Source organism: Chiloscyllium plagiosum, unplaced genomic scaffold (assembly GCF_037043375.1).
Source record: "Chiloscyllium plagiosum isolate Xiang-an unplaced genomic scaffold, Cpla_swu_hap1 HiC_scaffold_8, whole genome shotgun sequence".
In the NCBI taxonomy this organism is placed as follows: Eukaryota; Metazoa; Chordata; class Chondrichthyes; order Orectolobiformes; family Hemiscylliidae; genus Chiloscyllium; species Chiloscyllium plagiosum.
In genome coordinates, this window is record NW_028270146.1 from 9,709,245 (window position 1) to 9,736,433 (window position 27,189).

Sequence of the window (27,189 nt, forward strand, 5' to 3'; positions counted from 1 at the left end):
ATAGATAAGAGTGTTAAAAATAGAACAAACCTACGACACTCTTAGAGAGTCAGTTAGTTGGAGGAGTTCAAAATTTCACTGCCTGAGGTAATGAGAACGCGTGAAGAGCAGAGAGTTAAAACAGCGAGGTTAGCAGCTGGAGTGGCTGATGGTTATGAGCTGGTCCATAAAACACGGTTTGGCTTCCAGAATCAATTTCAGTCCATGAGGGATAGAAACTGGGGCAAAGAGATACCCTCACGTGGAAAGGGAAAGGTAGATCTCAGTGAAGATCATAAGGAGAACTTACCACAGGGTGAAAAAGAAACCCTTGAGGGGGACAAAGAAGTTATAGCACTTCATTGTAATAAAGTGGGCCACACGAAATCACAGTGTGGGTTAGGAGAAGCCAGATTTAGGAAAACAGGATAAGCCAGGGAATTTTGTTGGAATGGTAATAGAAAGCACAGTGGATTATAAAAAGCTGCGCCGGAATGTACAACCTGCTTGGTTAAGGAGGAAGTGCCAGATCTGGTTAAAAAATATACCTGCGAATGTAAAACTTACTCACATAGGCCAGGAGTAGCAGGTATTAAGGGATACAGGATCCTCTCAGTCTGTGATGCTGAAGGAAGAGGAGATATGTGCTCCTGAGGGACTATTGCCAGGAAAGGTACTGGTAACAGGAATTCACGGTGAGACAAAAAGTGCTCAGTTACATAAAGTGAGGTTAGAGTGTCAAGGGAAGAGTGGAGAATTTGTGGTAGGACAAACTCTCAGCTCCAGGAATACAATTTGACCTTGCTAATGATATAGCAGGAGTGCTGCCTACTGTGGTTGAAAAGCCAGTGGAAACTCAGGCAACTGAACAATCACAGGACACACATCCTGGAATTTTTTCTTGACTGGGTGGTAACGAGGTCACAAAGTCACCAGTTGAAACAGGAGAGATCAAAGACTACAGATAAGAAAGTTGAAGTGGAATTAGCAGAGATCCTGTTTGGTCAGATAGTTGAGACAAACCAGGAGCAGATAGATAGCAATGAAAAAATCTTTAGCTCAGATAAATTAACTGAGTTACGGCAGAAAGATTAGATTCCTTACAGTGTGGAAACAGGCCCTTTGGCCCAACTAGTCCACACTGACCCTCCAAAAAGTAACCCATCCAGACCCAGTCTCCCTGACTAATGCACCTAACACTATGGGCAATTTAGCATGGCCAATTCACCTAACCTACACATCTTTGGACTGTGGGAAGAAACCAGAGCACCCGGAGGAAACCCAAATAGAGAACATGCAAATTTTACACAGACAGTCACCTGAGGCTGGAATCGAACCCAGGTCCCAGGCACAGGGAGGCAGCAGTGCTAACCACTGAGCCACCACGCCACCATGAAAATTTAAAACAGTTCTACCAAAAGGCATACACAGAGAAGGAATCCAAATGTATCCCTGAATGTTATTACCTTAAACATAATGTCTGAATGAGGAATTGGAGACTTTCACATATTCAGGCAGATGAGAAATGGGGCAGAAATGTATCAAATCGTATAGCCAGTGGGGTATAGGAAGGAGGTGCTGCAAGCTGCGCATAAGCTACCACTTACAGCTCATTTTGGAGTGAGGAAAACCCAAGCTAAAATGCAAAAACAATTTTACTGGCCTGGACATCACAAGGCTGTAGTTGGATTTTGCCAGACGTGTCATACATGTCATGTAGTCGGAAAACCACAGGCAGCAATAAAGCCTGCACCTTTAATACCGATCCCTGCATTTGAGGATCCTTTCACAAGAGTCTTGATTGATTGCGTAGGTCCCCTACCTCAAAAAAAACATTGGGAATCAGGATTTGTTCACAATAATGGATGTATCGACTCGATTTCCAGAGGCTGTTCCAGTCCGCAATGTCATAGCTAAAAGAATTGTAGAGGAATTACACAAATTTTTCACTAGATGTGGACTACTGACAGAGATACAATCAGATCAAGGGTCAAACTTCACATTAAAATGATTCAAGGAAGTTATAGACAGTTTAGGAATAAAACAATTCAAATCTACTGTGTGCCATCCAGAATCAGAGGGAACGATATAAAGGTGGCATCAGATCATGTTGAGAGCTCACCGTCAGGATTATCCAGATGATTGGGATAAGGGAGTTCCATTTGTGTTTTTTGTGATCAGAGATGCACCAAATGAACCGACCAATTTCAGCCCATTTTAATTGGTTTTTGGGCATGAGCTGAGAGGACCATTAAAACTGATTCAGGAGAAATTGGTGAGTCAGAATTAAGAGACCACCCATTTGGGCTATGTATCAAATTTTAGGGAATGATTAAATAGAGCTGGGGAGTTAGCTAGCCAGCATTTAAAAGGAAACAGGAAGCAGACAAGAAATCAAAAATTAGTAATTTTGCTATCGGGTTACTTCCAGTGATAGGTAAACCATTAAAAGCAAGGTTTAGTGGACCTTATCAAATTGAGAGGAAATTGAGTGAGGTGAACTAATTGTTAAGGACTCCAGACAGGAAGAAATCCCACAGAGTGTGTCATATAAATATGCTCAAAAGGTATTTTGATAGGGAAGGAAAGCAAGAGGAGAAGGTGTTAATGATTACAGCACAGAAGGAAGAACTGTTCAGAGCATTCTAATTTAGACATTCCTCACATCAAATTGGGCAATGAGGAAGTTGTCAAAAATTGAGGTAAATTATTGAGCTACCTTCCAGATGAAAATTAAACTGACCTGAAAGAGTTATTACTATCACATGGGGAGATATGTAGAAATAAGCTGGGAAGTACTAACCTAATTGTGCATGATGTAGATATAGGAGATACTGTTCCGATTTAGCAACATCCTTATAGGCATAACCCTCTAAAGTTGGCAGAGGTTCAGAAGGAGAGTGAAAGCATGCTCCAAGATGACATCATTGAAGTGAGGTACAGTGACTGGAGCTCTCCCATAGTAATGGTGCCAAAACCAGATGGTACCCAAAAGTGATGTGTGGACTTTCGCAGTCAATGCAGTTACAAATATGGAAGACTGTGCTGAGAAGGTGGATAATCAACTTATATTTCTGAGTTGGTTTTGCTCAGAGATACTGGCAGGTACCTTTGTCAGAAAAAGCAAAGGCAACTTCAGCTTTCATAATGCTGAATGGACTGTATAGGTTTAAAGACATGCCATTTAGCATGAAAGATGCACCAGCCACATTTCAGACAGTAACCAATAAGGTCATTTCCGGATTACCCAACTGTCTTGTTTATATAGATGACCTGCTGACTATTAGTCACCCATGGAAGGAACATTTACAACTTTATCAGACTTGTTCAATCGACTTCGGAAGGCAAGATTCATGATAAAGCTGCCTAAAAGTGAATTTGTCAAAGCCCTTGTTACCTTCCTGGGTTGTGTTATTGGACACGGACAAATAGCCCCACTGGAAGCAAAACAAAGTTAATTGGGGAGTTTTCCATACCATCGACAAGAAGAGCAGTTTTACAGTTCCTGGGATTGAGTGGATTTTATTGAAAATATGTACCATATTTTAGCAGCGTGGTTGCCCCACTCACTGAATTGCTGACAAAAAGCAAGACGTTTCAGTGGACAACGAACTGTCAGAAGGCAGGTGACAGCCTTAAAGCTGTGTTACCCACTCCCCCAGTATTGGCCACACCGGATTGCACAAAGCCATTCAAGGTGGCTGCTCATGCAAGTGATGTGGGTGTCGGTGCTGTGCTCTTGCAAGAAGTCATCAAGAAGATGGAAAGACCTATCGGGAATTTCACCAGGGCGGTGAACACTCATCAGCAGAAATATGCGACAGTTGAGAAGGAGACCTTGAGCTTAGTGTTGGTGTTACAACGTTTATGTTGCCAGTCATGCATCTGAGACGATCGTAACCCACTGAAGTTTGTGGAGAGATTTTAAGGACAAAAATGCCAGCCTGTTTAGATGGAGCTTGTTGTTACAGCCATTCCGTTTGAAAGTTGTGCCTGTGGCAGGATGAGAAAACATGATTGCCAACATATTGTCAAGACTAGAATGAGAAAAGGATTACCACAGACTGAAATGGAATATAGTTGTGTGTGTTTTGCATGTTTATAGTCAGTATTTGCATCTGTGTGTTTTCGAGCAGTCACCGATTTTTTTTTAAAGGGGTTTTAAAATGAAGCGATCTTTGGATATTGATGGTTCTTTTGTTTTGAAGGGGGCGGAGGTGTGACCTGCCTGTTCCTTTAAGGTTAGGCTGTCCTTGGTGCTTTTCAGAGAGGTTGTAAACGACACAAGGTTCTGATCAGTTTGAGTTTGAATGGGTTTTAGGGCCAATTGCTTACAGCTAACAGATATTGTCTCAGGCAAAAGGCTTTCAAGTTTTGAAATGAAAGGGGAGCGGCCAGTTCTAGCAGCTGTTCATTTTGGTTTTGGGTTTAATGGGTTTAATGGAACAGTTGCTGCTGGAAGCAAACTCAGGTTGGACCCTCTATCTCTCTGACTTCAAGCCGTCAGACCTTGTCTGATTATTCCTTCTGTGCCAAAGGCTGTTTATGGGGATTGTTGCAAGTATTTTGGAACAGCATCATTAAGTTGGGGTAGTTTGTTAGGTTTTCAGATAGGCTAAGTTATTCAGTATTCTATTTTCTGTTCTTTGTGTTTCATTCAGTAATGTTGAAAATAAATTCTGTTTGGTTTAAAACTAAGTAGCTTGACCAGCTGATTCTCTCCTGGAATATCCACTGGACAGTTGCTGAAAATCAAACAGTAAAGTTAGGAACTGGGCTACCCTCTGGAAAGGTTTGGAGGGGTCGGGTCTGGTCCATAACAGGGGGCAGGGGTTAAATCAAAACAGAGTTGGAGGGGAAAATAAAACACTCCGCGTTCTACAGTGCCCACCTTTCCCAGAAAATCTCGAGGATGTTGGTGGACACTGCATGCTCCTTCTCCAGAGACACCCGGGCTCTGAAATAGCGATGGAAGAGGAGCAGGCAATCAGCCATAACGACCCCCTCCACGGCCCGCTGCCTGGACTTGTTTATGGCCAGTTTGGCCAGGCCCAGGAGCAGACCCACGAGGAGGTCTTCAGACCTGCCCTCCTTCCTCCGTACCGGGTGCCCAAAGATCAGGAGCGTGGGACTGAAGTGCAGCCAAAAACAGAGGAGAAGGTCCTCTAGAAAACTAAAAAGGGAGTGCAAACGCCCACACCCAATATATACGTGGTCCACGGACTCCACAGCGCCACAGAACAAGCAGTTAGGCTGGGAGTCCATGAACCACCGCAACCTGCGATTGCAGGGGACCGCTGTGTGCAGCACCCTCCACCCCAGATCCCCGAGAGAAAGGGGGAGGACTCCCACGCAGAGAGCCCTCCACTGGGGATCCCCACCGCCCGGTGGCAAATGGGCACGCCAAGGTGTGTCCGGATTGTGGATGAGGGAGAAGAGGTGGACGGTGTGCAGCAGCAGTCTGTACAAGGGCCCGCCATTTTATGTCCCTAAAAGGGGCAAAGCTAAAACTCCAGACACAGCTCAGGTTATGGGTTACAGGCTCCCGTGTCCCGTATCCCACAATGTGAAATTCCGTCCGGGCAGGGGTGAGCGCAGATGGGATTCCACCGCACACCTGAGCATCCTCCAACTGGTGCACTACCTCATTGCTGAGCACCACCCCCGATTTAAGATGTCGAATGGCGTTGGCTACAAACCAAACATCTGCCGCTGCACTGCTCCCACCTGGTTATATTTTCTTTCTTTTTAGTAAAGAAAACCAACCAAAAACACAAAAACATAGAAGGGAAATATCTCCTTAGTCAAGGGAAACTTTTCCAGCTGCAACACACTGTCTGTGGCCCAGCCAACTGAGGAGATTGCTCCTGGCTATACTGTTCTTGTTTCTTACCCTCATGCTATCACCAAACAGTGGGAGTGCGTATTCCCCACCCTACCCCCAGCACGCATGTGGTGTGTATGCTGTTGTTGGACACAGTGAAGAAGGAAGCACCCGATTGGCCAGTGACAAGCAGTGCCCTTCTCAACAATGGCCAATGCTGTGTGATCGAAACGTAACAGGGAGCCTACCTGTTTTTTGCCTCCCTTTTTCTCTTTCTCTTTTTTCTTTATTTCCCCCCCCCCCCCCCCCAAGGGAATTTTAACTTTCCAAACATAGACTGGGACTGCCATAGTGCTAAGGGTTCAGATGGAGAGGAATTTGTTAAGTGCATACAAGATAATTTTCTGATTCAGTATGTGGATGTACCTACTAGAGAAGGTGCAAAACTTGACCTACGCTTGGGAAATAAGGCAGGGCAGGTGAATGAGGTGTCAGTGGGGGAGCACTTTGGGGCCAGTGACCATAATTCTATTCGTTTTAAGATAGTGATGGAAAAGGGTAGATCAGATCTTAAAGTTGAAGTTCTAAATTGGAGAAAGGCCAATTTTGACGGTATTAGGCAAGAACTTTCGAAAGCTGATTGGGGCAGATGTTCACAGGTAAAGGGACGGCTGGAAAATGGGAAGCCTTCAGAAATGAGATAACGAGAATCCAGAGAAAGTATATTCCTGTCAGGGTGAAAGGGAAGGCTGGTGGGTATAGGGAATGCTGGATGACTAAAGAAATTGATGGTTTGGTTAAGAAAAAGAAGGAAGCATATGTAAGGTACAGACAGGATAGATCGAGTGAATCCTTGGAAGAGTATAAAGGCAGGAGGAGTATACTTAAGAGAGAAATCAGGAGGGCAAAAAGGGGACTTGAGATATCTTTGGCAAATAGAATTAAGGAGAATCCAAAGGGTTTTTACAAATATATTAAGGTCAAAAGGGTACCTAGGCAGAGAATAGGGCCCCTCAAAGATCAGCAAGGCGGCCTTTCTGCGGAGCCGCAGAAAATGGGGGAGATACTAAATAAGTATTTTGCATCAGTATTTACTGTGGAAAAGGATATGGAAGATATAGACTGTAGGGAAATAGATGGTGACATCTTGTAAAATGTCTTGAAACACATAAAAGTGGATAAATCCCCAGGACCTGATCAAGTGTACCCGAGAACTCTGAGGGAAGCTAGAGAAGTGATTGCTGGGCCTCTTGCTGAGATATTTGTATCATCGATAGTCACAGGTGAGGTGCTGGAAGACTGGAGGTTGGCAAATGTGGTACCAACGTTTAAGAAGGGCGGTAAAGGCAAGCCAGGGAATTATAGATCGGTGAGCCTGACCTCGGTGGTGGGCAAGTTGTTGGAGGGAATCCTGAGGGACAGAATGTACATGTATTTGGAAATAAAGGCAGGAGGAGTATACTTAAGAGAGAAATCAAGAGGGCAAAAAGGGGACTTGAGATATCTTTGGCAAATAGAATTAAGGAGAATCCAAAGGGTTTTTACAAATATATTAAGGACAAAAGGGTACCTGGGCAGAGAATAGGGCCCCTCAAAGGGCTTATGCCCGAAACGTCGATTCTCCTGTTCCTTGGATGCTGCCTGACCTGCTGCGCTTTTCCAGCAACACATTTTCAGCTCTGATCTCCAGCATCTGCAGCCCTCACTTTCTCTCATGTATTTGGAAAGGCAAGGACTGATTCGGGATAGTCAACATGGCTTTGTGCGTGGGAAATCATGTCTCACAAACTTGATTGAGTTTTTTTGAGGAAGGAACAGAGAGGATTGATGAGGGCAGAGTGGTAGATGTGATCTATATGGGCTTCAGAAAGGCGTTCGACAAGGTTCCCCATGGGAGACTGGTTAGCAAGGTTAGATCTCATGGAATACAGGGAGAAGTAGTCATTTAGATACAGAACTGGCTCAAAGGTAGAAGACAGAGGGCGGTGGTGGAGGGTTGTTTTTCAGACTGGAGGCCTGTGACTAGTGGAGTGCCACAAGGATCGGTGCTGGGTCCTCTACCTTTTGTCATTTACATAAATGATTTGGATGCGAGCATAAGAGGTACAGTTAGTAATTTTGCAGATGACACCAAAATTGGAGGTGTAGTGGACAGCGAAGAGGGTTACCTCAGATTACAACAGGATCTTGACCAGATGGACCAATGGGCTGAGAAGTGGCAGATGGAGTTTAATTCAGATAAATGTGAGGTGCTGCATTTTGGGAAAGCAAATCTTAGCAGGATTTATACACTTAATGGTAAGGTCCTAGGGAGTGTTGCTGAACAAAGAGACCATGGAGTGCAGGTTCATAGCTCCTTGAAAGTGGAGTCGCAGGTCGATAGGATAGTGAAGAAGGCGTTTGGTCTGTTTTCCTTTATTGGTCAGAGTATTGAGTACAGGAGTTGAGAGGTCATGTTGCAGCTGTACAGGACATTGGTTAGGCCACTGTTGGAATATTGCATGCAATTCTGGTCTCCTTCCTATTGGAAAGATGTTGTGAAATTTGAAAGGGTTCAGAAAAGATTTACAAGGATGTTGCCAGGGTTGGAGGATCTGAGCTACAGGGAGAGGCTGAACAGGCTGGGGCTGTTTTCCCTGGAGCGTCGGAGGCTGACGGGTGACCCTATAGAGGTTTACAAAATTATGAGGGGCATGGATAGGGTAAATAGGCAAAGTCTTTTCCCCAGGGTCGGTGAGTCCAGAACTAGAGGGCATAGGTTTAGGTTGAGAGGGGAAAGATATAAAAGAGACCTAAGGGGCACCTTTTTCACGCAGAGGGTGGTATGTGTATGGAATTAGCTGCCAGAGGATGTGGTGGAGGCTGGTACAATTGCAACATTTAAGAGGCATTTGGATGGGTATATGAATAGGAAGGGTTTGGAGGGATATGGGCCGGGTGCTGGCAGGTGGGACTAGATTGAGTTGGGATATCTGGTCGGCATGGATGGGTTGGACTGAAGGGTCTGTTTCCGTGCTGTACATCTCCATGACTCTGTGACTCTATAACACATGACTGCCTAGCAATAGTGCTTATTTTTCCCCAGCATCCATATCATGTGTGCGCGGGTACCCACCTGGTTATATTTTTAAAAGTTTTTCTTTATTAAACAGTACAGCTCACAAACAATTAGCATGAACAGCTGTATACAGAGAAACAACAATTTATACGGGACAGGAGTGGCAAAGCCAAGCCCTAGACCCCCCATCCCCCCCAGGTTATATATCCGGTTTGTTGCAGTGAACTTTGACACAGCACAATCCACACAAGTGGCCGCAGAAGGGTTTGAACCCACTCCTTCTTTCAGACTGGAACCTGAAACCAATACCTTCCACCACTCACCAATGCTACCAGCCATCCCACCTGGTTGTATGTATTTTTTCCTGGTAACATTTTAAAAATGTTATTAAACAATACTCTACCTGGTTATATATTTTTTTTTTTTTTCCTGTCTTTTTTATTTTATTAAACAAGTTACAAAACAATGTACAAAAAACATTGACAGCTGTACACGAAAGACAGCAGTTTTACAAGGGAGGGGAGCAGCAAAGCTAGGCCCCGAACCCTACCGTTCAACCATTTTACAGGGAGGAGGACAAACCTCAAATCCCAGTTCCACGTGTGACAAGACAATGACAATGACATTTATACATTAGACAATACCGTTACATACAAAAGTGCAGACAATACAGACCCAGCAAGCCCCCGCCCCTCCCACCTTCCGACCGCTCTAAGGCAGCCCGCCCCTACCCACCTTCCGGTTCTCGGTCCACCCCATGCCCCTTCCAGTTCTCGGTCCGCCCTGACACACCTTTCGACCACCTCTAGGACAGCCCGCCCTGGTACCCGCCCAGGGTGACAGCAGTCAGGACGGCCTACCCACCTTCTACCTGGTTATATTGGTCGACCAGGGCTTTCCTGATTGGCGGAGATTAACAATGACCTCATAGTTAACAAGTTCCACCTCGTCCCAATCGCTACTGGAACAAAACACATGTGGTGGAATCGGGTTGCTGCAATACTGACAAAAGTGGTTGCCAAAAACAGATTTGATGGGCTATTAGAATCATTCTAAGGTGTGGAGCTAAATCATTTTGAGCTGTTATAGCAGCCGAACAGGCATAGTCTTCTGTGCTGTGAGATTCCAACTCTTTACAAAATAGAGAGAGAGAGAGAGAGAGTGAGAATGAGGTCAGAATAAATGCAAAATCTTGCAAGCATGTCAAAGGTTAGATATGTGTGGAAATAGAAGTTGTCCAGTACCTGGAGATGGTACTGAGGGATAAAATCTATTTGTATTTGGAAAATAATAGGTGCATCAGTGATAGGCAACATGGTTTTGTACAGGGGAGATCATGCCTTACCAACTTAATAGAGTCTTTGAGGAAGTGACCAAGTTGTTAGATGAAGGAAGGGCTGTTGATGTCATATACATGGACTTTAGTAAGGTGTTTGATAAGGTTCCCCATGGTAGACTAATGGAGAAAGTAAAGTCACATGGTGTGCAGGGTGTTCTAGCCAGGTGGATAAAGAACTACTTGAACAACAGGAGACAGAGAGTAGTAGTTGAAGGGAGTTTCTCGAAATGGAGAAAGGTGACCAGTGGTATTCCACAGGGGTCAGTGTTGGGGTCACTGTTGTTTGTAATATACATAAATGATCTGGAAGAGGGCACTGTTGGTATGATCAGCAAGTTTGCAGATGACACAAAGATTGGTGGAGTAGCAGAAAGTATAAGGGGACTGTCAGAGAATACAGGAGGATATAAATAGACTGGAGAGTTGGGCGGAAAGTGGCAGATGGTTTTCAATCCAGACAAATGTGAGGTGATGCATTTTGGGAAGTCTAATTCTAGAGCCAACTATACTGTAAACAGGGGAGCCTTGGGAAAAGTTGATGAGCAGAGAGATTTGGGAGTGCAGGTCCATTGTACTCTATGGGTGGATAGAGTAGTCAAGAAGGCATTTGGTATGCTTGCCTTCATCGGACGGGGTATTGAGTATAAGAGCTGGCAGGTCATGTTAAAATTGTACACGATGTTGGTTCAGGTGCATTTAGAATACTGTGTACAGTTCTGGTTGCCACATTACCAAAAGGATGTGGACGCTGTGGAGAGGGTGCAGAGAAGGTTTAAGAGGATGTTGCCTGGTATGGAAGGTGCTAGCTATGAAGCGAGGTTGAGTAGGTTAGGATTGTTTTCATTAGAAAAAAGGAGATTGAGGGGGGACCTGATTGAAGTCTACAAAATTATGAAGGGTATAGACAGGGTGAATAGAGACAAGCTTTTTCCCAGGGTGAAGGATTCAATAACGAGAGGTCACACTTTCAAGGTGAGAGGTGAAAAAGGATAAACGCGGCAAGTACTTCACACAGAGGGGGTGGGCATTTGGAATGCGTGGCCAGCAGAGGTGGTAGAGGCAGGCACGGTCGATTCATTTAAGATGCGTCTGGACAGATGCGTGAGTAGGTGGGGAGCAGAGGGATACAGATACTGAGGGATTGACCAACAGGTTTAGACAGTGGATTTGGATCGGCTCAGGCTGGGGGCCGAAGGGCCTGTTCCTGAGCTGTAAATTTTCTTTGTTCTTTCTTCTTTGTCCAGGCGCAGGGGAAGGAAGATCATGAGTTACAGATGAAGTTAAGCTCACAGGCAGATCTACCCCAACCTTACAACAGCTACCTTGCAAGGACAAGACAGCAAGAAGGCCAGGAAGTATACTTTCAAATCTAATCGCTTACCGGGAAACATCTTCTGAAATATTTGAAAAGCTGCCCTCTCTTGGACAAATGCAAACCATAAACCTATCATAAACACAAAGGTAGCTCAATGACCAGGGACATAGATTTAAGGGAAGGGGCAGGCGTTTCGATGGGATGTGAGAAAAAGCTTTCTCACCCACAGGCTGGTCGGAATCTGAATCTCACGTAAGGGACGGAGGGGCAGAAGAAGGTTTGAGGTGTGCAATTGTGATTCCAAAGTATGCAAGGTGATGGGCCAAGGGTTGGAAGTGGGATTAGGTCAGGAACAGAGTCGCTTCTGAGCAGCACAGACTCAAAGGCTTGAAGAGGCGTTTTGTAGGTTCTTGACCTCTATGACCTTTTCACTCTATGAACAGCTCCAGAATATAACTTCAGTCAGGTTTTGTGTGTCATGGTGTTATTGTTCATTCACGGGGATGTGGAGTCAGAGGTCAGCCCAGCTCTTACTGTTAATCCCACAGCTCCTTCAGGAGGTGGTGCTGAGCTGCCTTTATATTATAATTTCACACAGAATCCCTTTAGTATGGAAGCAAGCTGTTCGGCCCATTGAGTCCATACCAACCCTCTGAAGACCATTCTACTCAGACCCGTCCCCCCTACCCAATCCCTGTAACCCTGTATTTCCCATGGCTTACCCATCTAGCCTGCACATCCTGGACACTGCAGACAATTTAGCATGGTCAATCCACCATAACTTTCATCAACAACGACCAATCAGCAACACTCCTCTTCACTAACTCGACTTCTCAGCCTCCATTTGATATCAGGCTACAAACTTGATTCCAAGTCTACTAATTCTCAGTTATCTTGTCTGCTCTCCCACAGTACAGCCTGTCTGAATACTATCTCATTGTCCCAGTTCATCTGTCCCTGGTCACATCTGTTCCCCTCCAGCCTCTGTATTCAATGGATTTCTTTCCATCGCCTGCAAATATGATTTTCCTTTCAGCATTCCAAAGGAATTAGTCACTCCATACACTCTGCTGCTCTCCCAAGTCACCCCCCCCAACAGCCTTCACACAGTATTGTTCCGACACAAAGGCAGAATGTGGTTGGAACAGTTGAAACTGCTAACTTGCTCTCTTACCTTCCCTCACCATGGCCTCACATAGTCTTTCCAGGTTAAACTGCAATAACCACTTCTTTCATTTCCGATGGAAGTTTGTGGTGTCTGAGCTGAGAAGGGATAGATTCTAGGCAACCATTCCTGAGCGTGATGACTCTATTTAACTTTCAGAGTGGCCTCACCAGTACAAACACAGGCAATGCCAGAGAAACTCAGCAGGTCTGGCAGTGCCTGTGGACAGAGAGAAACAGAGTTAGTTTCGAGTTTGAGACATGATTCCATCAACTCCCCTGGGGAGATGAAGACTCTGAGGGTTTCCTGGGTGACCAGGGCAGACCTCACACTGACGGTGCCCACCACAAGCTGCCCAGAGTCAGGGGCAGTTTAGATTGGACTAGATTAGATTACTTACAGTATGGAAACTGGCCCTTCGGCCGAACTAGTCCACACCGAATCTCTGAAGAATAACCTGGCCAGGCCCAATCCTCAACCCTATATTTACCACTGACTAATGCACCTGACACTATGGGCAATTTCCCATGGCCAATTCACCCAACCTGCACATCTTTGGATTGTGAGAGGAAACCAGAGCAACCTGGAGGAAACCCACGCAGACACGGGGAGAATGTGGAAACGCCACACCGACAGTCACCTGAGGCTGGAATCGTACCGGGGACCCTGATGCAGTGAGGCAGCAGTGCTAACCACTGAGCCACCGTGCCACCCATTTGGTGGGTGGAAGAGCAGGTTTCATGGCTCCACCACACTAGGCCAACGAAGGGGCAAATAAATGAAGCAGATATTGGTAAGATCGAACTGCATGCAATTTGGAGTCATTTCATCATCCATGGCAATGCTGAGGGCAGAATGGCCATGCTTAGGGTTCACAGGCAGGTCAGAGGCGATGTGTATCAGGCAGTTGGCCTTTGCACATTCAGCGTCGGCATCTCAACGGCAATCTCAAACAAATGAGGTTTGTAGCAATGTATTAAAAAGAGGCCAGTGCAAGCCAAAGGTGACCCATAATGTGTGAGACAGCAACAGGGAACCTGTGGGAGATGGACAGAGTCACTTTGTCATCTTCCAGGCACGTTTCACGTTGGTCCGTTCTGAATGCAATGACAAGTTGAATGGTCAGTCTGGGAGCAAGATGTTGCCTCTAGTTGTCTTGGGTTTGTTTGCTTTTGCCGCTGTAAATAACAGCTCATGTTTGGAATGGCCCGATTTCTTGCCTGCCTGAGGTGACCCTGTACTGGGCAAAGAGAAGCTGTGGGTCTTCAGTGGACATTGGGGACAGAGGAGCGGTGACTTAGAGAGGGTGCTTAGACAGAATGTAGCTGAGGTCAGGTAAACAGTGCGGTCTGACTGTTAAATAACTATGAGAGTAAGGGAACGGGAGCATACGTGTGATGCCAGCCATGAGCAGTGTAGCTGGACCATGACATTGCTGGTGACGGGCAATGCCAGATTGCCAATACTTATCCAAGATGGTGTCAGAATTGGGGTCCCCAGCCTGTCTGCTTCTCTTTACGTTCCTTCTCTTTATTCCCTCTTTTTTTCTCTCTCTCTTGCACTTACCTCCGTGAAGAGCTCAGTCATTACGAGGGCATTGAGGTAGCGACTGAGCACGGTGTGGCCTTGAGCAAGGCGAACGTGGACCTGTGGCAGAAGATTTGTTTAAGACGGTGGCAGAGCAGTTGGCAGAGGGGCAAACACAGAGCCTGGTATCAGCCGCAACAACTGCTATGTTAGCAAAGACAACGACAGCCAAGTAGGTCCAGTGGTGCAAGATGGGTGCCAGAGGATCGGCAGCTTCAACCTTGGTTGAGTCCGGCACTGGTTGGGGCAAAGCAGTGGCAGATGAGGCATCACAGTGATGTCAGCGGAGAAGGTGGCACCTGCAGTCAGTGTGGGCTTCAGCTGCAGTGATATGGTAGGCCCAAATTTGTACTACTGAAATGGACTGTGATGCGGGGGCATTGGTGGGCCCAGAGCCCAATGTGGAGACTCCCCCACATCAATATTGACCGGAGCACAAGAAGAGAGGAAGACCAACTTATATCTAAGTCTTATATCTTAATTTAAGTATTGTATCTTAATATCTACTGTAAGTCAAAATGGCGTCGGTATGTGGCAATGTATTATGTTTCTCACTGTGTTTATTTGTTAAATACAAGTGACAATAAATCACTCACTCATTCATTCATTCACTCACTCACTCATTCCTTTCTTCATTCATTCATTCATTCATTTATTCATTCATGCATTCATTCACTCACTCACTCATTCCTTCATTCAATGACTCACTCATTCCTTCATTCATTCATTCATTCATTCAGTGGCCTTTTAAGGGATGGGAGCAGGTACAAGGGTTGCTGTTCCTGGGCAGGTCTCCAGCGAGTGGTGAGCTATTCCAGGAATGGCGTGCAGTAAAATGACAGTGGAATCAAATGAGAGAGGAGACATGTTGGTGGGGGGTTTGGTGAGATGAGGCAGGAAATCTCACTAGGTGGAGAAAAACACCCCAAAAAATGTTCATTGCAACTCAGACTTAGCCAAACTATGTAAAGTTCAGCTCTCTTCATCTGTTAGCTATCAATCCTCAAAACTGTGGTGAAGTATTGGAGTGTTATTGCAGTTGTGGGTACACCTAAAGGAAAGCAAATGGTTCAAGAGGTCAGCTCACTCCCATTTTGTCCAGTGTGTTCAGGGATGGGCAATATGTGCTGACCCAGCCAATGATGCCAAATCCCATCCATGAATAAAAAATTACATACTTACTACTTTTCAGCTGCTCTAAAGAGGAATTGAAATCAACAAGACGTTATCTTTTGGCTCAAACAGCTTTCTTAATGTTACTGTTTGTGTCATCAAATAGATGCCAACTAATAATTTTGTGATGAAGCAAGTGATCTCATTATTTTTGCTTCTGTCCACATGCTTCCTTGCCATGTTTCCATTCAGATTTCAATCTGCCAGAAACATTATTTTGTTCAGAGACTTCTTGTCTGAAATAGGCATGAATCGCATGTCAGAAACATGATCAAGGTCTGTGCAGGCTGGAACATTATCTGTTCAAAGATTGAAGCAATGCTGTATCTATTCGAAGATAAACAGTTTTAATTTAATGCAAAGTTCTTTTTTTGCTTCACACATGGGGTGTGGACATCATTAACAGCGCCCAGCATTTATTACCCATCCTTAGTTGCCCCTTGAGAAGGTGGGGGTGAGCTGCCTTCTTGAACCGCAGCAGTCCATGTGCTGTGGGTTGACCCACAATGCCCTTAGGGAGGGAATTCCAGGATTTTGACCCAGTGACAGTGAAGGAAGGCGATATATTTCCAAGTCAGGATGGTGAGGGGCTTGGAGGGGAACTTGCAGGGGGTGGTATTCCCATGTATCTGCTGCCCTTGTCCTTCTAGATCGAAGGATCTTCGGTGAATTTCTATAGTTTTGAGAAATCAATGTGAAGGGTGAATTTGCAAAAATAAGAATTAAGGGAAAGTGATGATTTCGCACTTTTCAGCTGTTACAACCATAATAAAATCACTGCTGATCTGTTTGTATTTTGAATTTCACAATCCCATCTATCCTTTCGCTTCCTTCGCATAAATGAATCGATTTTCCTTAAAAATATACAATGAACTCATTCCACCAGCTCTTGGGGCAGTCTGTTGCCCAACAGTCTGTGAGTAAAATAACATTCCGCTCATTTCTGCTTTCAAAGGGTGGCCCCCTATTTTGAAACCTTAGTGTAGAAAGTCTAAGATCCCCACAGGTGCCAGCACAGGCACGCAGGGTGGGTAAGGAGGAATACAGAATGCTTGTCTTCATTAGCCATGGCAGAGGCAACAGGAGCAAGGAAGTGTTGTTGCAATTTCATAAACTATCGGACAGGTTACAGATGGAATACTGTGTGCAAACCTGGTCACCAGACTATAGGAAGGACGTGATTGCACTGGAGACGGGGCAGAGGGGATTCACCAGGACGTTGTGTGGAATGGAAAGCCTTAGTTATGAGGTTAGACTTAATAGGCTGGGTTTGTTTTCCCAGGATGTCGAAGGAGGGATCTGTTAGATTAGATTAGATTCCCTACAGTGTCGAAACAGACCCTTCAGCACAACCAGTCCACACCAACCCTCCGAGGAGTAACCCACCCAGACCCATTTCCCTCTGACTAATGCACCTAACACTATGGGCAATTTCCCATGGCCAATTCACCTGACCTGCACATCTTTAGGCTGTGGGAGGAAACCGGAGCACCCGGAGGAAACCCACGCAGACACGGGGAGAATGTGCAAACTCCACACAGACAGTTTCCCGAGGCTGGAATCGAACCTGGGATCCTGGTGCTGTGAGGCAGCAGTGCTAACCACTGAGCCACTGTGCAGCCTGAGTGGGTAGTGGAGGCAGCTACTCTCACAACATTTTTCAAACATCCGGACGAGCATTTAAAACGTTAGTTCACTGTCTGCGATCGCTCAGGTGCAGGAAAATGCAAGATGAGTGTAGTTTGGTGTTTGTTGGCAAGCGTAGACATGTGGGCTGAAGGGCCTGTTGCTATGCTGCATGACTTTACGAGTGACCCCGGCTTCTGGACGATCAAAAGAGGAAACATCCTTTCCATGTCCATCTTGTCAAGTCTCTTCAGGATCTTCAGTCAATCTTCAATCAAATCACCCCTCACTCTTCCAAAGTGGAAGCTGTTCTCTACTATAATTGGCACACGTTGCATTGGGAGTGTGTCCCTTTATGAGGTGAGTCATGTGATATTGATGATGTTCAACGTTTTACAGAGTGCACGGCATGGGAATTCAATCCTCTCTATTGGGTTGCAACAAGTGACGAGTTTGTTCTTAATTCTGAATGGAGCTGAGTATCTGCCCAGTACAGAGTAGAAGCAAACCCATTCTGCTCAACCCTCCTCAAAGGACAATTCCACTCACTCTCGGGATCAGTCTCAGAACCCACTGCTGAACAGTCCCCAATACATTTATATCCTTCCTTAAGCAAGAAGAACAAAATTGAACACAGTGTACAGGATGTATTCTCACTGGTGTCCTGTAACACCAAAGCTAAGCTGTGCTGGAAATTTACAATACACCTCACACCCAAAGAGAGAGAGGGCTGGAGGTGTTTACAGAGACTTGGGAGGACTGTACAGGTTTGAGGTTAGGACAGGGACCCGGAGGGAGTGAAGGCTCAAGGAGGCATGCCTGTCATTGTGTTGTCGAAGGATTTCAGATTATCAGCAGCCTGACATGTGGGAGGGGCTTACCGAGATCTCCTGGTTAGAAAACGAAATTGTAGGTAATGTCACTGGGAGCTAATGTCGGTGAAGGAGCAAACAGATGATTGGGGAAAGGAATTTTGTGCAGGTGAGGAGACAGGAAACAATATGAGAGAGTGAGGTCTGCAGATACTGGAGATCAGAGTCTAGAGTGTGGTGCTGGAAAAGCACAGCAGGTCAGGCAGGTCAGGAGCAGAAGGATCGATATTTCGGGCATAAGCTCTTCATCAGGAATGAGAATCAGGAAGCTCAGGTATGAGATGAGCTCAGGCCTACAGTGGATGAGAGATGAGAAGCTGTTACAAGGGTCATCAGACTTGTCAAGAGCAGAGGTAACAAAAGCATGGGACGAGGGGCTAACATGGTTGGCACAGGGGGACGGGCAGACTGTATTACACAATAGAGGTGTAGGTGATCTTGGCGATGGACAGGATGGGGTTACGAGTCTCTTTGGTGTTAGCACGGACCAGAAACCCAACTGGATCAGCTTTGTAAATCCAGTGGCTTCAAGAGCAGGTCGGAGACATCCTGTAACTCCCAACCTGATTCCCCAAAGCCTGTCCACCAGGCAAAAGTGAGGCCTGTAGATGCTGTAGATCAGAGTTGAGAGTGTCGTGCTGGAAAAGCACAGCAGGTCAGAGGGCATTCGAGGAGCAGGAGAATCAGGGCTCATGAAGGGTTTTTGCCCGAAGCATCGATTTTCCTGCTCCTCGGATGCTGCCTGACCTGCTGTGCTTTTCCTGCACCACACTCTCATCCCCAAAGCCTGTCCACAAGGCACAAGTCAGGAGTGTGATGGAATACTCCCAATTCCATGGATGGGTGCAGCTCCAACAACACTCAAGAAGCTTGAAACCATACAGGACAAAGCAACCTGATTGATTGGCACCACATCCACAAACATCCATCCCCTTCACCAGCAGCATGTACTATCTACAAGATGCACTGCATGAATTCACCAAAGATCCTCAGACAGCATCATCCAAATCCATGGCCACTTCTTATCTAAAAGGGCAAGGGCAGCAGATACCTGGGAACACCACCTCCTGCAAGTTCCTCTCAGTGACCCTCACCATCCTGACTTGGTCAGAAGTCACACAACACCAGGTTATAGTCCAACAGGTTTATTTGAACTCACAAGTTTTCAGAGTGTTGCCCCTTTATCAGATGAAGTGAAGAGAATCACTCAGGCACAGAATTTATCATCAGAGAGATGAAAAGATCAGACAATCTTTTTGAGTGGAGTGTCCATAGGCTGAATAATAAGTCTCTGCAGGTGACCAAGAGTGTCAGACTATGTGAGTAAAGTGTTAACAGCTGAATGGTAAGTGAAGAGATTACTTATAATCTGGCTAACTGAGGCAGAGAGACAATTATAAAAAAAAGTAAAATAAGGTGATGCTGGAGACAAACCAAACAGCTGGAATGACATGATCAGTATAAGACTTGGGCGGCACGGTGGCACAGTGGTTAGCACTGCTGCCTCACAGCGCCAGAGACCCGGGTTCAATTCCTGCCACAGGTGACTGACTGTGTGGAGTTTGCACGTTCTCCCCGTGTCTGCGTGGGTTTCCTCCGGGTGCTCCGGTTTCCTCCCACAGTCCAAAGATGTGCAGGTCAGGTGAATTGGCCATGCTAAATTGCCCGTAGTGTTAGGTAAGGGGTAAATGTAGGGGTATGGGTGGGTTGCGCTTCGGCGGGGCGGTGTGGACTTGTTGGGCCGAAGGGCCTGTTTCCACACTGTAAGTAATCTAATCTAATCTAATCTACTAAAGACTCATATGCTGAGGGTCTAACCAAAATAACAAGTAATCCAAAACTGTACAAACTAGTTTAGGTAGTGAGATCGCAACAAGTTATCAAGGTGAAGGTGTCAAAACAGGAACGTAAGGAGGATTTTACAGAACAGTATGGTGGGCTTATACATAGCGTGACATGAACCCAAGATCCTGGTTGAGACTTGTCTTCATGTGAATGAAACTTCGCTATCATTCCCTGCTCTGGGAGATGATACCCCTCAGGATTGGCTATCCGTTTCTGCTCGGGGGATGATACCCCTCAGGATTGGCTATCCGTTTCTGCTCAGGGAGATGATACCCCTCAGGATTGGCTATCCGTTTCTGCTCGGGGGATGATACCCCTCAGGATTGGCTATCCGTTTCTGCTCAAGGAGATGATACCCCTCAGGATTGGTTATCCATTTCTGCTCAGGGAGATGATACCCCTTAGGATTGGCTATCAGTTTCTGCTCAGGGGGATGATACCCCTCAGGATTGGCTATCAGTTTCTGCTCGAGAGATGATACCTCTCAGGATTGGCTTTCCGTTTCTGCTCGGGGGATGAAACCCCTCAGGATTGGCTATCAGTTTCTGCTCGGGGAATGAAACTCCTCAGGATTGGCTATCAGTTTCTGCTCAGGGGGATGATACCCCTCAGGATTGGCTATCCGTTTCTGCTCGGGGGATGATACCCCTCAGGATTGGCTATCAGTTTCTGCTCAGGGAGATGATACCCCTCAGGATTGGCTATCTGTTTCTGCTCAGGGAGATGATACCCCTCAGGATTGGCTATCAGTTTCTGCTCAGGGGATGATACACCTCAGGATTGGCTATCTGTTTCTGCTCAGGGAGATGATACCCCTCAGGATTGGCTATCTGTTTCTGCTCAGGGAGATGATACCCCTCAGGATTGGCTTTCCGTTTCTGCTCAGGGGGATGATACCCCTCAGGATTGGCTATCCGTTTCTGCTCAGGGGGATGATACCCCTCAGGAGTGGCTATCAGTTTCTGCTCAGGGGGATGATACCCCTCAGGATTGGCTATCAGTTTCTGCTCAGGGAGATGATACATCTCAGGATTGGCTATCAGTTTCTGCTCGGGGGATGATACACCTCAGGATTGGCTATCTGTTTCTGCTCAGGGAGATGATACCCCTCAGGATTGGCTATCAGTTTCTGCTCGGGAGATGATACCCCTCAGGATTGGCTATCAGTTTCTGCTCAGGGAGATGATACCCCTCAGGATTGGCTATCAGTTTCTGCTCGGGGGATGATACACCTCAGGATTGGCTATCTGTTTCTGCTCAGGGAGATGATACCCCTCAGGATTGGCTATCAGTTTCTGCTCAGGGAGATGATACCCCTCAGGATTGGCTATCCGTTTCTGCTCAGGGGGATGATACCCCTCAGGAGTGGCTGTCCGTTTCTGCTCAGGGGGATGATACCCCTCAGGATTGGCTATCCGTTTCTGCTCAGGGGGATGATACCCCTCAGGATTGGCTTTCAGTTTCTGCTCAGGGAGATGATACACCTCAGGATTGGCTATCAGTTTCTGCTCAGGGAGATGATACCCCTCAGGATTGGCTATCAGTTTCTGCTCGGGGGATGATACCCCTCAGGATTGGCTATCAGTTTCTGCTCGGGGGATGATACCCCTCAGGATTGGCTATCAGTTTCTGCTCAGGGAGATGATACCCCTCAGGATTGGCTATCAGTTTCTGCTCAGGGAGATGATACCCCTCAGGATTGGCTATCAGTTTCTGCTCGGGGGATGATACCCCTCAGGATTGGCTATCCGTTTCTGCTCGGGAGATAATACCCCTCAGGATTGGCTATCAGTTTCTGCTCAGGGAGATGATACCTCTCAGGATTGGCTATCAGTTTCTGCTCGGGAGATGATACCCCTCAGGATTGGCTATCCGTTTCTGCTCAGGGAGATGATACCCCTCAGGATTGGCTATCCGTTTCTGCTCGGGGGATGATACCCCTCAGGATTGGCTATCCGTTTCTGCTCGGGGGATGATACCCCTCAGGATTGGTTATCCATTTCTGCTCAGGGGGATGATACCCCTCAGGATTGGCTATCAGTTTCTGCTCAGGGAGATGATACCCCTCAGGATTGGCTATCAGTTTCTGCTCGGGGGATGATACCCCTCATTATTGGCTATCCGTTTCTGCTCAGGGAGATGATACACCTCAGGAGTGGCTATCAGTTTCTGCTCGGGGGATGATACCCCTCAGGATTGGCTATCCGTTTCTGCTCAGGGAGATGATACCCCTCAGGATTGGCTTTCAGTTTCTGCTCAGGGGGATGATACCCCTCAGGATTGGCTATCCGTTTCTGCTCAGGGGGATGATACCCCTCAGGATTGGCTATCAGTTTCTGCTCAGGGAGATGATACCCCTCAGGATTGGCTATCAGTTTCTGCTCAGGGAGATGATACCCCTCAGGATTGGCTATCAGTTTCTGCTCAGGGCGATGATGCACCTCAGGATTGGCTATCAGTTTCTGCTCAGGCGGATGATACACCTCAGGATTGGCTATCAGTTTCTGCTCAGGCGGATGATACACCTCAGGATTGGCTATCCGTTTCTGCTCGGGGGATGATACCCCTCAGGATTGGCTATCAGTTTCTGCTCAGGGAGATGATACACCTCAGGATTGGCTATCCGTTTCTGCTCGGGGGATGATACACCTCAGGATTGGCTATCCGTTTCTGCTCAGGGGGATGATACCCCTCAGGATTGGCTATCAGTTCCTGCTCAGGGAGATGGTACCCCTCAGGATTGGCTATCTGTTTCTGCTCGGGGGATGATACCCCTCAGGATTGGCTATCAGTTTCTGCTCGGGGGATGATACCCCTCAGGATTGGCTATCCGTTTCTGCTCGGGGGATGATACCCCTCAGGATTGGCTATCAGTTACTGCTCGGGGGATGATACCCCTCAGGATTGGCTATCAGTTTCTGCTCAGGGAGATGATACACCTCAGGATTGGCTATCAGTTTCTGCTCAGGGGGATGATACCCCTCAGGATTGGCTATCAGTTTCTGCTCAGGGGGATGATACCCCTCAGGATTGGCTATCCGTTTCTGCTCAGGGGGATGATACCCCTCAGGAGTGGCTATCAGTTTCTGCTCAGGGGGATGATACCCCTCAGGAGTGGCTTTCAGTTTCTGCTCAGGGAGATGATACACCTCAGGATTCGCTTTCAGTTTCTGCTCAGGGAGATGATTCCCCTCAGGATTGGCTATCCGTTTCTGCTCAGGGAGATGATACCCCTCAGGATTGGCTTTCAGCTACTGCTTGGGGGATGATACCCCTCAGGACTTCTCCACCATGAGTGCCCACATCTGTAAGGAGGCCTGATCTTTGCAGGATATCCCACAAAGTAGTGGGATCATTCTCTCCCTCCTCTGCCTTGGAATATAACCCCGGAGTGACATACAGCCTGATGGACAAGTAACTGCCACTTTTCACATTAACTGGGCCCTCAGGGGGGTGTCAAGGAGAACTCGAGGATGTCTTTCCTTCACTTTCCCCTGTGATATGGGCACAGTGAGATCTCAGGGCAGCATCTGGTGAAGGAGATCATTTTCTGCCTTGGGCAGTGACTTACGAAAACCTTTCCATTGGAGAAAAGCTTCCTGAATATTCTACCATTTTAAGACGGCGCCCTCTTGACCTGGTTTTCCCTGAACAGAGGAAATAGTTTACACAACTAGTCCTGAGTATGTAACCCTTCCGGCCATTCTCGGGCCTTTACTTCCCAGGTGATAAGACTATCACATGTAGGCCATTCAGCCCATCGAGCCTGCTCCACCATTCAATGACACCACGGCTGATCTAATAATCCTTAACTCCACTCTCCTGCCTTTAACCCCTAACTCCTGATTCCCTTCCTGATTAAAAATCTGCCTCTCTCAGCCTTGAATATACTTAATGACCCACCCTCCTCAGCCCTCTGTGGGAAAGAATTCCACAGATTCACTCACTCTGAAAGAAGCAATTCCTCGTCGTCTCTGCCTGAAATGTGTGACCCCTTGCTCTGAGCTAGTTCCCTCCAGTCCTAGACTCTCCCACAGGAGAAACAACCTTTCCACATTGATGCTGTCAAATCCTTTCCAGCCAATCTGTTGACACTAATGCAGCAATAGAAATGAATGTGTCCTCCAGGCAGCGTCTGACAAAGTCTGCTATAACAGAAGCATCATTCCCTCTGCTTATATATACCCCTGAGGTGTAAACCCCTAAATCTCCAACGTGCATTCCTAACCAGGTCGGATTCCATGAATGAGAGCAAGTGAATGATTAATCATGAACAAGGCACCTCACATTCAATCTGAACATCTTTAATTTCCATCTAGGTAGATGTATTCTGAGAAGCAATATCCAGAGAGTCCAACTTGTAGGAAGAGGGTCTCAGGCTGATCTGGGCTTCAGTCATTATTGTCCTTGATATTTTCTTCCTCTTTAGTTGCTAAAGAAAGAAAACATATCAGTCACAGCAATACATATGACCCAGCAGAAATCCCAAACATCCACCCTCTCTCTCCTTCTAGTGGTTCAATCTTTATCAAGACTCAATGAAACAGGTGTCCTTTTGTTCGTCCAACACGGGGAATGGTTACCAGGCTGCAGCGGTTTACAGCAATTGGCAAAAGACTCAAAGGGAACAGAGCTATGGATCAATTGATTTTTCCAGGAAATTGCAACCATCTGGATTGCTTTCCCTAAATGGGTGATGGACAAACATAAGAAATAAGACAAGAGTAGACCGCATGGTTACTCAATCCAGCTGCCCTTCCCATTAGATCCACAGAACCCCTCCAGTATAAAACAGTGCATTCGGTCCAACAAGTCCACCCCAACTCTCCCCCAATTTCCCATGACTTATCCTCCTTACCAGCGCATCACTAGATACTATGGGCACTTTATCATCGCCAATCCGTGTAACCTACATATTGCATCTCTACAGTGTGGAAACAGGCCCTTCAGCCCAACAAGTCCACACCAACCCTCTGACGAGTAATCCATGCAGACTCACCTCCCCCCAACTACTCTACATTTACCCCAGACTAACGCACCTAACCTACACATCCCTGGACACTATGGGCAATTTAGCATGGCCAATTCACCCTAACCTGCACATCTTTGGACTGTGGGAGGAAACCGGAGCACCCGGAGGAAACCCACACAGACACAGGGAGAATGTGCAAACTCCACACAGACAGTCGCCTGAGGCTGGAATTGAACCTGGGTCCCTGGCGCCGTGAGGTAGCAGTGCTAACCACTGAACCACTGTGCCGCCACCCATTTTATTCTAACAAGACAAGGACCAATGTGCACATGGGAATATCCTCTTGGAGGAGAGTTCAATGGAATTGTCAGGGGAATGGGCACCAGCAGATAGTAATTGTACAGAGGTACAAGGGATACGAATGAGAGTGATAGATAATATTAATTAGGAAGCACTATCCTATTGGATAGGAGCAGACAAAGAATAACTATGGTTACAGCTATTTCAGGAGATGAGGACTTTCCTTTATGAAGAGAGATTGAGCGGTTTTGGACTCTGTGGAGTTTAGAAGAATGAGAGAAGATGTAATTGAGGTTTATAGGATGCTAAAGGGGATTGGCAAAGTAGACATCAAGACAATGCCCCTGTGGGGCAATCAAGCATAAGAGGTCACGGTTTGAGGGTAAAGGGTAGGTAGCAGATCGAAGTCAGACATGAGGAGAAATTACTTGTCTCAGAGTTGTTAGGTGGTGGAATTCGCTCCCCTGGCTTTGATCGCCGTGCCTTTTCACCTATTGGAATGCATTGACCATGTCCCTGAATGATTTCCTCCTTAAAGACTATCCATCGCTCTGTAACAGTATTTCCTGTTAATGTTTGGACCATGTTCCCCAGGCTAGCTCCTCTTTCATGACAGTCAGTTTAGTCTTCTTTCAGTTAGGGGTTCGACATGATGCTGTTTCCAGCTCCTCACTATTACTAAACTAAACCTTATGACCATTCTTAGAATTGTGTCGTCATGATTTACAGGTGCCGGTGTTGGACTGGGGTGTACAAAGTTAAAAGTCTCACAACACTCTTAGAATCATGGAGGTAGAGTCCTTTGTGCAATAGCACTCAAATTTGTTCAACTATTCCCTATTTGTTTGTACAGAAACTGAGAGGGTCATTTTATTAACCCATTGGCCACCAATATCACAAACTCATTGAGCCTGAAGACTTGCCTGTCTACCTAGCCCTTTCTATATGGTCATTCATATACAAACTCCTATCTCCTCAAGATAAAGTCTACCCCCCGAACAGAGCAGACCCCTCATCATGGTATTGACATGTGCCAAGATCAAACTCACTGCAAGGTAGACACCCCTCAAGATGTCTATCACCTCCTCCATGGAATATAACCCAACATTGGGATCATCTCCCCCAGCCCAGATAATATATTGCCCCCAAAGATTTATGAGACCCCTCCACAAGATGCCAACACTCTCCAAATCCTCCCTTTTCTGCCTCCCCAAATCCTCCCTTTTCTGCCCCTTTCAGGTTGTCCAATGGCATGATTTTCCCAACCTTTGAGGTCAGGGAACATCAGGAAGGCAAATTTTGCGGAGGATACAAAGATGTAAAGAAATACAGGCAAGTTAAGTGAATGGAGTAACATTTGGCAATGGAATGTTATGTGTGGAAATGAAATGTTGTCCACTTTGGCAGGGAGAACAGAAAAACAGAATATTATTTGGATGGAGAGATATTGCAGAATGCTGCAGGACAGAGGGATCTGGATGTCATTATACTTGAATCATAGAACATTGATGTAGTGATCGGAACGAGGGCCTGGTAGACCTCATTGACCATGAGATCCTTGATTGGGGTGGTTAACCTGGGCCAATCAGGGAGCCCTGGCTGACAGATGGAAATTGGAAATTCCGTAGTGTTAGGTAAGGGATAAATGTAGGGGTATGGGTGGGTTGCGCTTCGGCGGGGCGGTGTGGACTTGTTGGGCCGAAGGGCCTGTTTCTACATTGTAAGTAATCGAATCTAATCATTTCCGGTTCTTTAAGAAAAAGAAAAAAAAAAGAAACAGGAGATTCAAAAAGTCTCCTGATTCTAGGGACTGACTCTGGGCTGGCTGGGCCACAGTGAGTGTGTTACTGTTGTTTTTGGCTTTGTTTGGGAGTACTGGATTCTTAAACTGGCTGGTTTACAAAGCCAGTTTTGTTAACTTTTTATATTGAGAACTGATTTCTAAATTGCTTGATCCACACGGTCAATGTGTTTCAGGTGTAACTCAGTTTTGCATTGGTAAACTGTTGTCTCACTGGCTGGTTACAGCTTGTGTTACTCTTTTCTCTTTTGCTTTGAGAAAAGGACAATGTTGATTTTGTGGCAGGGCTTAGCCCTTGCATTTTGTTTTTATTTGTTTTTTTGTATGTGTCCT